This window comes from Martes martes, assembly GCF_963455335.1.
Source record: "Martes martes genome assembly, chromosome: 6".
In the NCBI taxonomy this organism is placed as follows: domain Eukaryota; kingdom Metazoa; phylum Chordata; class Mammalia; order Carnivora; family Mustelidae; genus Martes; species Martes martes.
Window position 1 is genome coordinate 87,964,530 of NC_137893.1, and position 10,358 is coordinate 87,974,887.

General features: G+C 57.3%; 1 protein-coding gene across 2 annotated transcripts in view; it reads right to left on the reverse strand.

The window, feature by feature from the left end:
* Positions 1-10,054, reverse strand: part of TFEB (transcription factor EB) — a 54,176-nt gene extending 44,122 nt beyond the window's left edge. The window contains exon 1 of one of the 2 annotated variants that reach the window (XM_080805841.1): positions 9,874-10,054. The gene's annotated coding sequence lies outside the window, so the exon portion shown is untranslated. The remainder of the gene's footprint in view (positions 1-9,873) is intronic. The other variant, XM_080805842.1, reaches the window with a different exon arrangement.
* Between the last annotated feature and the right edge of the window lie 304 nt (positions 10,055-10,358).

The following is a 10,358-nucleotide window of genomic DNA, read 5'->3' on the forward strand; positions in this document are numbered from 1 at the left end:
GTGGTATCTACTGGCTCCAGTCCCAGAGCCTTCTGCCTCCGCTGCCAGATGTGCTGGGCAAGAGGCCCTTGCAGAGGCTGCCCCGTTGGGGGTTCCCTCTGAAAACCGTCTTCCTACCTCCCAACTTGGAGCCCTCCCTGGCATTCACTGTTCTCACAGTCTTTCAGCCATGTTGACCGCACACGGCTACGAGTACAAAATTTCAAGCATCCCCAGTACATGCTTCTTTTCTCATAAATTGCTCATAAGTACCAATGTATGAATAGATCATGCAGGTCAGCAAACCCCCACAAAAACAGATCAACAAAAAAAGGATAAAAAGGGGAATGCAAATTATACCCAAGGAGAGATACAGTGACATGCACCAGCAGGGAAGAAGTTAACAGTTTTTAGCAACACAAAGTGTTGGCTAGAATCCGGAGCAACGGGAACTCTCAGGTGCCCCTGGTGAGGAATAAACTGGCACAACCATTTAACGAGATATTTACTAAAGGTGGGGCTCCCGGGTGGCTCAGTCGGTTGAGCATCTGACTCTTGATTTCGGCTCAAGTTGTGATCTCAGGGTCATGGGATCAAGCCCCAGATCAGGCTCCGTGCTCGGCGTGGAGTCTGCTTGGGCCTCTCCCTCTTATACCGTGGGCTCTAGCAATTCCATTCAGGCTTATGGGCACTCTGGGGAAATGTAGCACCAGTGCACCAGGAAACACACACGAGGACATTCTTACAGGACTGTTCACAGAAGCCGAAAAAGGAGAGCAACCCCAACGGCCACGAGTAGCAGGCTGGATACAGCCACATGGCAGCAAGTTCATAGAGGGAAATGCGGTACAGCAGTGAAAATGAACACACGAGAGCTACACGTCATAACCTGGACGGATCTCACAAATGAAATGTGGAGTGGAAATAACCTTGACATAAGAACGCGTACAGTGTTGTCCTAGCTGTATCAAATTCAAAATCAAGCCAAACTGAACTCTTCTCATAGAGACTGCAGACATCAGTGGTTCCACAATAAGAAAAAGCAAGAACTGATGATCGGAAAGATCAGGATCGTGGTTACCTCTGGGGGGAGGGGAGTCGGGACAGAGGCGGGGCGCACAAGCCTGCATTCTGTTTCTTCACCTGGCGGTGGTTACCTGGGTGATTACAGTCACTTATTACAGCATACATACATGTTTGTGCTCCTATCCGCAGGGATGGCGAATTTCACCATTAAAAGGGGAGGAAAAGGATGGGGATATAAATAAATAGAAACAGAAGTTCTAACATTATCTCCTCATTCCTGGCTTTGAAAACCACTATAATTAGGCCCAATAAACCGGAGGGGAATCTATAGTTCATCACAGGTCTGGATCTGTGATGCCCCGGTGATGCCCAGGGCTGTCTGTGGAGGGGCTCCCCAAGCTGGCCAGCTGCCCCTCAGTCCATCTCCCCGCCACCACCACAGGGTGCCCCAGCCACCACAAGCCCCAGGCTGCGGTGGGGCGGGCACCTTCACACCCATTTCACCCTGCCCCGGGCCATTCTTCTGGGCCCCCAACAGCAGAGCTGGTAGGCTGACACCAGGGAGGCACCGAAGGGACCCCCTGAACACCAAAAGGTGGGAGGCAGAAAAAGAAATAAAGAGGAGGGCGAGAAGGGGGAAAGAGAGCAGGAGAGAGAGACACACACACTTTGAGGGCCCGTGTTCCGGACACAGTAGAAGCAGATGGAGGTTCAAGAGGGATGGGAGCATGGGGGGCAAAGGAGAGAGGGGAGGACAGAAGGTGCAGGAGGTGGGGGGAGGTGCAGAATCATGGCCCTAGATCCCAGGTCAAGTGTTGGGGGCACAGCAACAGGCAGGCCCAAAGAGGTCTGAGTTGTTGGGCCCAAGTTAGTACCTCCCCCCCTTGCCCATCGCTGGGGGCTCCCAAATGGCAGGGGGGCGGCCAGGGCCTTCCCATGGCCTCCTCTTGCACTCAGCAGCCTCTGGTCCTCCTGGAAGGAAGGACTCTGTCCAGGAGGGAAGCTTCTGGGTCTGTGGAGGTGACCCGCAGGTAAGAGGATCCGGGAAGCAATAGAGCTGCCTTGCTGGGGGCCCAGAGGGTGGGCAGGGCTGAGCCAAGATCGCCAAGCTGGCACAACTCTTTCATAAAAACTCTCTCTGGACCGAGGAAGAAAACTTTTCAGAGTGAAGGGCCAGGCTTGGACACATTTCCATTCATTTATATGTAACTCTGTACTATCTTCCACCAGTCCCCTTTCTCTGTCGTCTGTGTTTCCCGCAGTTACCCGCCGGGCTGTCAGCCCTGAGGGAGGAGCTGTGTTCTCATTCCCACCCATCCTGTTTCCCCGCACAGCGCTAGGCACCCAGGAGGTGCTCAGTGCGTGCCTGCTGACCCTAAGCGTGCCCCAGGCCATGGGGTGCTAGAGAGGCTCCCTCAGGCTCTCGGGCCTCAGTCCTCCGCTCTCCAAAATATGGGGGAGGCACCAGCTAGCTTCTAAGTCCCCCAGCCCCATAGCCCCAGTCAGCCGCCAGCAAAGCCAGCCACACCCTGCCGCAGGGGCCGCTGAGAGCACACCTGCCCAGAGCTGGCAGGGGACGAGAGGCGACAGGGGCTGGACAGGATAGTGTGTCACCTCCCAGCCACTCTGTACCTCTCAGGGACTGCAGGGGGGAGCTGAGGCAGGTGCTGTCCCCAAACCAATTATAAACAAGGCAGAGGACAGGCTGTGACTTCCCTTGGCAAACAGGAGAAAATAAACCGGAGCCCCACCCCAGAGACCCACGGGTAGCACTGGGGAGGTGGGGGGGGGGGATGCTGGCAAACTCTCCACAGGAAGGGACAGAATGTCAGCCCTAAACCAGAGTGAAGCTGGACCTGGATCCCAGGGAGAGCAGGTGGCCAGGCGGGGGTGGGGAGAGCACGGGGAGAGGCAGGGAGCTCCTCCTTGTGCCCATCCCTGAGTACTAGATGGTGAAGTCGATACCCTGCCCACAGGGCAGAGACCTGTTGTGTCCTCATTTCTGGGCACTTGACGGGGGCTCGATCCACACTCAGGCCCTCACTCCATAAAAATTGACTGAGCTCCCACTGGATCCCAGGCTCTCTTCTGGACCCTGGGGATACAGCATCACACAAAACAGATCCAGCCTCCGGGCTCAGGGTGCTGGCACTGGAGGGTTCCATTCATCTGTTGACTGACGTGCTCAGTGGCCAAGCCCACCCTGCCACCTCCCTGCAGGGCCCAAGACCCTGTCACAGCCTCTTCTCACCTCCCATCATGATTTCTCCAGCTTCCAAGGAAGGATCCACCCCAAGAGCCCAGGGGTGAGCCCCCAAGGTGGCCCAGCTATCTGCTGCCCTCAAGGCCCAGGACCTCCTAGAAGATGATGGAGACACTCCTCCATCTAGCAGTGACAACCCCCCTACCCCGGCCAACATCTCCAGTCTGGGTCAGGAAGGAGAAGGTCTCAGCTGCTTTCTGTGTGTGTTTAATCATTTTTATTAGTAGTTAAGAAACACAATTCAACAGTGATGCCATACTTGCCCACCACGGGGTAGTCAAGTCACACGGTGGGTCCTTCTCTGGTCTCACTTCAGCAGACCCAAGGACCACTTTGGACAGCTCCCCACTAACCCAGCAATGGCACTCTGTCCCCAAGCACTTTCACAGGAGCTTTAGACCCCGCTCCGTGTTCTGATGCCTCCTGGGGACAGTGCGGTCCTTTGGTGTCTACCTCATCTCACCTTGATCAAGCAACAAATATTTCCTGAGCACCTGTCCCAGAGGGTGGTGCCGAGACCACAAGGCTGGTCAGTTTAACAGGAGGTGCGGGCAGAGAGCCAAGGTGGGGAAGGCAGCTGAGTATATGATTATACCAGGGATTAGCAGTCACCAAGTGGTGTCACAGTGGTCTTCGCCCCTTGGGACCTGGCTTCAGAAAGAAGACAGGCCTCAGAGGCCCAAAGCAACCAGAGACCCAGGAGACAGAAAGGTCCTGCCTGGGAAACTGCAAAGCAGTGAGTTCTCAAACCATGGTCTGGGGACCAGCGGCATTCGCATCACCTGAGAACTCATCCAAAATACAAATTCCAGGACCTACTGGAATTTCTAGGCCTACAGACTCCGGACCTACTCAGTCAGGAACCCTGGGGTAAGGCCCTAGCAATCTGCGTTTTAACAACTATTCCAGGTGATTCTGATGCCTACTCAAATTTGAGTCGCTGCCCTGGAAAAAGGGCATCCGAATCATTTGGGGAATTTTTAACATGGGCTCCTCCTTCAAGATTCAGATGTACTAGTAATTTTTTATTTTTTAATTTTTTTATTTTTTTGGTTAAGTAAGCTCTCCACCCAGTGTAGGGCTTGAACTCACAACCCAGAGATCAAGCGTGGTATGCTCTTCAAGTGAACCAGCCAGGCATGTTCCAGTACTTTTAAGAGCTCCCCAGGCGATCATAATATCCAGCCAAAGCTACAGTCATGGACCCATGGACCCATCTCCTGGTCTCCCTGGAAGGCGTGTCCTGATGGACAGAGGATTTGGTTAGAGGGAGGAGTGCAGGGGGGTGAGCAGAAGAAGGGACCAGCATGAACAAGGGACTGGGAGGAGGAAATAGGGACCATGGGTTTCTGGAAAACCTGCTGGAATTTTGGATTAATCCCCATGGCATCACATGGTGGGGGTATTAGACCTCCTCTCTCCTCCTCCTCATGCCCACACCTAGGAGCCAGGAAAGAAAACCAGCAATGGCTCTGCCTCATGCCCCTGCCCCTCTGAGGCATCCGCTGGGGGGCGAGCCATGGGTCAGGAGTGGGTAGTGAGTGTCTAGGCCAGATGCTACCCAGGGAATCCCCCGGGGGTGGGGCAGGGCAGGGCACAGGGCCGGAGAGATGCCTCAAGCACTGCAGTCCATTCAATCTTGTTAACCGTAGGGACCGGGCTGGGTGTGGTCACCAGGGAATGAAGGGCGGCTGCGGCCACCAAAGCTACAAAGCCCCATGTAAGGCACTGCTTTCGAGGGTGTCAGATGAGCAGGGGAGTCCAGTTTGCAACCCACAGGTCTTTTTTTCTTTGCTAGAGCTTTCTGTACCTCTATTTCCTCACTTGGGAATGAGAAATAGAGAAATAAATGAGTTGTAAGAGTCCGTTATGATTAATAACATCTTTGAGCACAATGCTATTCTAGGTCTCATTTGAGCTATTCTAAGTCTCATACCTGCAGCACATGTCAAAATACTCAGCCCAGATGGGGTGCCTGGGGGACTCAGCCAGTTAAGCGTATGACTCTTGATTTTGGCTCATGGTCCTGGGATTGAGCCCTAAGTTGGGCTCCATGCTCAGCGCAGAGTCTGCTTGGAATTCTTTCTCTCCCTCTACCCCTTCCCCTGCTGGAGTTCTCTCTCTTTCTCTCTAAAATAAATGAATAAAATCTTAAAAAACAATACTTAGCCCTCCCTGTAGCACTACTGCACGTGCTAGCATAACACTTGCTTTCCAGGCATACAAATGGAGGCACAGCGGGGTTAAGTACCTGGCCCAGGGTCACACAGCTAGGATATGTCAGAGGTGGGATTCCGAGCCAAGCAGCCTGGCCCTGGAGCTCCTATTCTCAACAATCTCCTGGCGACGTGGCACTTAGCTCAGGGCTCAGTACGTGCTGGCTCTGATTATGTCCCAAGAGAAACTGGCTGGTCGCACCACCCAGGCCAGCCTTGAGCTCATGCTCTAGAGAGTGGACTTCAGCAGTGTCCCCCTCCCCCGGAACCACACATGCCTCCCTCTGGGGAGCCTCTCCGGTCTGGCTGCCTTTGCCAGAGAGCCACAGAAGCTTCACATTGGAGGGGAAACTGCACCCGCCCCCCAGGCTAGGTGATAGGTTCCCAGCCATGGAGACGAGGCTGAGAGCAGTGGGACCTCCGCGCCCATACCGGCTGGCCGGGGGGGGGGGGGGGGGGGGACGGACTCCTGTTTCTCGTGACTGGTGGCTGCTCATTCTCACTCAGTAGCTGCCGCAGCCTTTCCCCACATCTAGTAAACAAGTGCCTAGCGAGGGCTGCACGCAAGTTAATGTGTGAGGTTTCCAAGGAGACCCGGGGAGCCTTGTCTGAACTCCTCTCCTCCCCGGGGCCAGTCAGGAGAGTCCTCACCAGAGGTCCTTTGGTCACCTGTGTCAGCAGAGTTCAGAAGAACAGCCAGGAGACAGGTGTGGCCCTGGGGCAGAGGCCTCAGCCAGTTTACCCCCCTGCTTCAGAGCAGGAGACACTGCATGGGGCAAAGAAGGTTCCCAGACCCCCACCTGCCCACCTTTTAAGAGAGAACTCCTGAGAAACCCAAAGTGGTCTGCTTGAGAGATTGAGAACATGGATTCTGGAGGAAGCTGGACCTCGGTTAGAGTCCCTACCTCTTCCATGCTGTGTGACTTCAGGCAACTTGCTTAACTTCTCTGAATCTGGATAATGAAAATAATCATTCCTACCTCACTCTAAAGAGTAAATACACAGGAGGGACGCCTGGGTGGCTCAGTTGGTTAAGCGGCTGCCTTCAGCTCAGGTCATGATCCCAGCGTCCTGGGATTGAGTCCCACATCGGGCTCCTTGCTCGGCGGGGAGCCTGCTTCTCCCTCTGCCTCTGCCTCTGCCTACCACTCTGTCTGTCTGTGCTCGCTCACTCTCTCTCTAACAAATAAATAAATTTAAAAAAAAAATTTTAAATACACAGGACACCTGGGTGGCTCAGTCGGTTGGGCATCTGCCTTTGGCTCAGGTCATGATCCCAAGGTCCTGGGATCAAGTCCCACATTGGGCTCCTTATTTGGCAGGGAGCCTGCTGCTCCCCCTGCTTGTGCGCGTGCTCGCTCGCTCTCTCTCTCTCTGACAAATAAGTAAATAAAATCTTTAAGGACAAAAAAAGTAAAGACACAATAAATGCAACTATTATTTATAACTAAATTTTCTTAGAATGTTGTTCTATTATAGCATAAAGAGACTAGATGAATATTCCATCAACATATCATGTGGTTATACTCCCACAGACACACACATGGACGATTCATCTGTACACATGTACCTAGATACCCATCATCTCATCACCCCCCCACAGACACACACACACAAACTCCTCTCAATTACACACGCCCCACAGTGAAACATAGAGCAACACTACAGATTCACCACGTACCAGACACTGCTCTACCCTGAACCCTCACAACAGTCTGGAAGGAAGGTACCTTTTCCTCCCTCTTTTTTCAGAGGACAATAGATATGTTACCTACGTTACCTACGTATCCACCTGCAGCATCGTGGGGGGTCGACACTTCTGGCAGCTCTGGAAATCCTGACCTCCCTCCCTCAGCATCAGAGGAGGTCAACCCAATTTCCATGGTCATCTCCAGGGCAACCCCAAGCTGGGCCCCAAGTGCTGACGGCCCTCCATCCCTAGGACAAAGCCCCAACCTGGCTCTCATGCCAGCTGCGGTTGGGGAAACCCCTGCTACGGGCAGAAACCAAGTTGACTTTGAAAAGGAAGAGACAGAAGCCAGGGGGTGGTTGGGCCACTCCCTGTGGGGGCAGGTGCTAAGTAACTCTATAAACCCCAGCTAATGATACAATTACAGACATAAACAAAGCCCCAAGAGGGATGAGGGCCAGAAGCCAGGCCCCCAAAGGACAGCCAGCCCTGAAGGGTGGGAGGCCCCTCCTACCTACTTTCCAGCCTTGAGGCTCAAAGGGGGCTGACTGGCCATGGGGGTGGGCCCTAGGTAGCCCCATCATCCCAGGCCCTTGCCCACCCTCTGCCCACCACTGACTGTGAGTCACCCAACCCTCAGCCCTCAGCAGCCCAGCTGGTTCTCCATGGATTTGGTGCTCACTCGAGGTGGGGAGGGGTCCCCTGCCCCATGCCCTGCACCACCTCCACGGGACCCGGAACAGGATTCCCATTCATCCGCACCTCCCAGAGCTGAGTTGTAAGCAGTATTAACTCCCTTCCAGAGAAGCAGACAGAGCACAGAGTCACACAAACAGCCTCTCATTTATGCTTTCTAGTTCCTGACTCTCCTACCCCAGCGTCCAGGGGGGGCAGGCAGAAAGAAGAGTGCCAAGTGAATTGCTCATTTTCCTATAGCTGGGGAAACTGAGGCATGGTACTAGCATACCAGCAAACTACCACGCAGGGCTCTCCCCTTCGGCCGCGTCTAAGACCAGCCTTTATTGCTGGCATCTCTCCCCTTGACTGTTATCTGCCTGAGGGCAAGGCCTGGAGGCTCTCCACCAGGCTGGGCAGAGAGGGCCTCCAAGCAAACAGGCTAAAGAGCCAGGAACCACGTTCCGATCTGAGCCAACCCCATCTGGCCGCCCAAGAGAAAACCAGAGCCACCTTCCTCCCCCCCCTCCCCACCCCCCCCAAGAATTGCCAGGTCCTGGGCCAGTGGAATCTTGGACTGGGCGGGTGCAGGGGTCTGAGCCCACATCTGAGAAGTATCACTAAGGGCCTGCACGGGCCTTGCCCTTTCTCAGCTGGACCAAGACTCCCTCACTCAGGGTGGGGGCTGCGCGGTAATTCACGGGCACTTCCTGCGGGCGTAATGCCAAAGGAGGCACTGCGCTCAAGTCCAGACCAGAAACAGAGCCGAACCATCCCCGGAACAGACAGGCGAGAGAATCCCGGCTGGAGTGGACTGGGGTGGGAAGGACTCCGCAGTGAGCGGCAGCCAGGGAACGGGGCGGGGGAGCTGGGGACACTGCGGGCGCGCGTGCAGAGGAGCCCCGCCCCGGGCGCCCTCCCTCCTCCCCCGCGGGCGCGGGGCTGGGGCGCGCCAGGCTGCTGCGGCGCGAACCTGCTCGCGCAAACCGGAGCAGCTCGGGGCAGCGGTGCGTGAAGCCAGAACCCCGGGCCGGGAAGGGGCCAAGGGGCGGGGACAAAGCTGGCATCAACCCGCTCTCTTCGAGGAGGGAAGTGCACGCGCTGTGCCCCTGTGGCCGACCCGGGTTTGGGGAGGTGGGGAGGAGACCCCGCGCGGATTTCGAGGGCGGGACGTCTAGGGGTTGGGCAGTACGAACTCCTGGGGCGTGTTTTCCGGGATTCTGGACCAAGAAGGTGGGGGTACTTAGGGGCGGGCAGATGGCTGGGAGCTCCGGGGAGCAGAAAGAGGGGCGCGCGAACCGTGAGCTCTGGGGTTGGGGTTCCCAGAGGTCGCAGAGTTAATGCAAAGGGGAGAAGAAGACTGAGCTCAGGATACCAGGGGACGCGCCGCTTCTTAAGACACCGAGGGGGAGGAAGAGACGGGAAGGGAGGGAGGGATGGTACTTCCACCCGCCCCGCTCCAGCAGCCCAGCCCCGGGGGCGTGGCGCCGTCCCGGCCCTCCCACTCCCCGGGACCATCCAGGTTGGGCCTGGCCGGGGCGAACTCGGCCCCCGCACACCTCCCGGGCCTCCGGCGCCCTCCCCCGTACCACCCGCCCCAGCCGCCTCCGGTGGAGAAGGAGTAGGCGCAAGGCCCACACGTCCCTCAAACTTGTTGCAAGTTCACTCCCACGCCTCCCGCCCCTTCGACTCCCAGCTCCCGAGTCGGGAAGGCCCATGCCCGCCCCGGCCCCTCCCGCCTGGTTACATAAGGTCGCGGAGAAGCCGCCCCCGGCCCGGGCCTGCAGTGAGGGGCCGGAGGGGCTCCCGGGCTCCGCAGGCAGCTCAGCTCCGGCCATGTGCGGAGAGTCCCGGACTAGACGGACCGCAGAGCTGGTGGCGGCGCGGCACACACACTCCCTGTCCCCTCTTCAGCCGGCACCCCCATCCACCCACCTGTCTCCCGCACCCACAATGGGGGCGGGGGAGCCTGGGTCCGGGGTTCCGGGCCCTCCGTGCACCCCTTGCCCCCCGGTCCCGCTCACCTAGCTCTGAAGGTCAATCCGTCCGCCGCCTGTGCCCCGCGGCTCTGGCAACTTGTCCCAAGTTCAGGTGTCCGGCCCGCGAGCTGCGCCTGCCGCCCCCTCCCGGACTCCTCCGGCTCCGCGCCACCAGGGAGGCCCGCCCCGTCCGCCCTTCCAGCTGCCGTCGGCGCCGCCGCCGCCGCTCCCTAGGTCCAGCCCGCGGCCGCCGCCTCTGCTGTCACCGAGCCCCGCGCCCGGCGCCGGGGCTCCCCCTGTCAATCCGCACCCACTTCCCGCTGTGCCCGGCAGAGGGCAGCACACGCCCCCGCGGTCCGCCCCGCCCCGCCCCGCCCCTCGCGGGCCTACCGCGGCGCCCGCGGGGAAATGTAGTCCCTCCCGTCGGCTCCGCCAGGAACGCCGGGATTTGTAGTCCCACTCTGTGGTCCCTGGCTTGTGGACGTGGCCATGGCTTTTTGACTTGGAACTTAAGTTCCACTTCGTTTCTG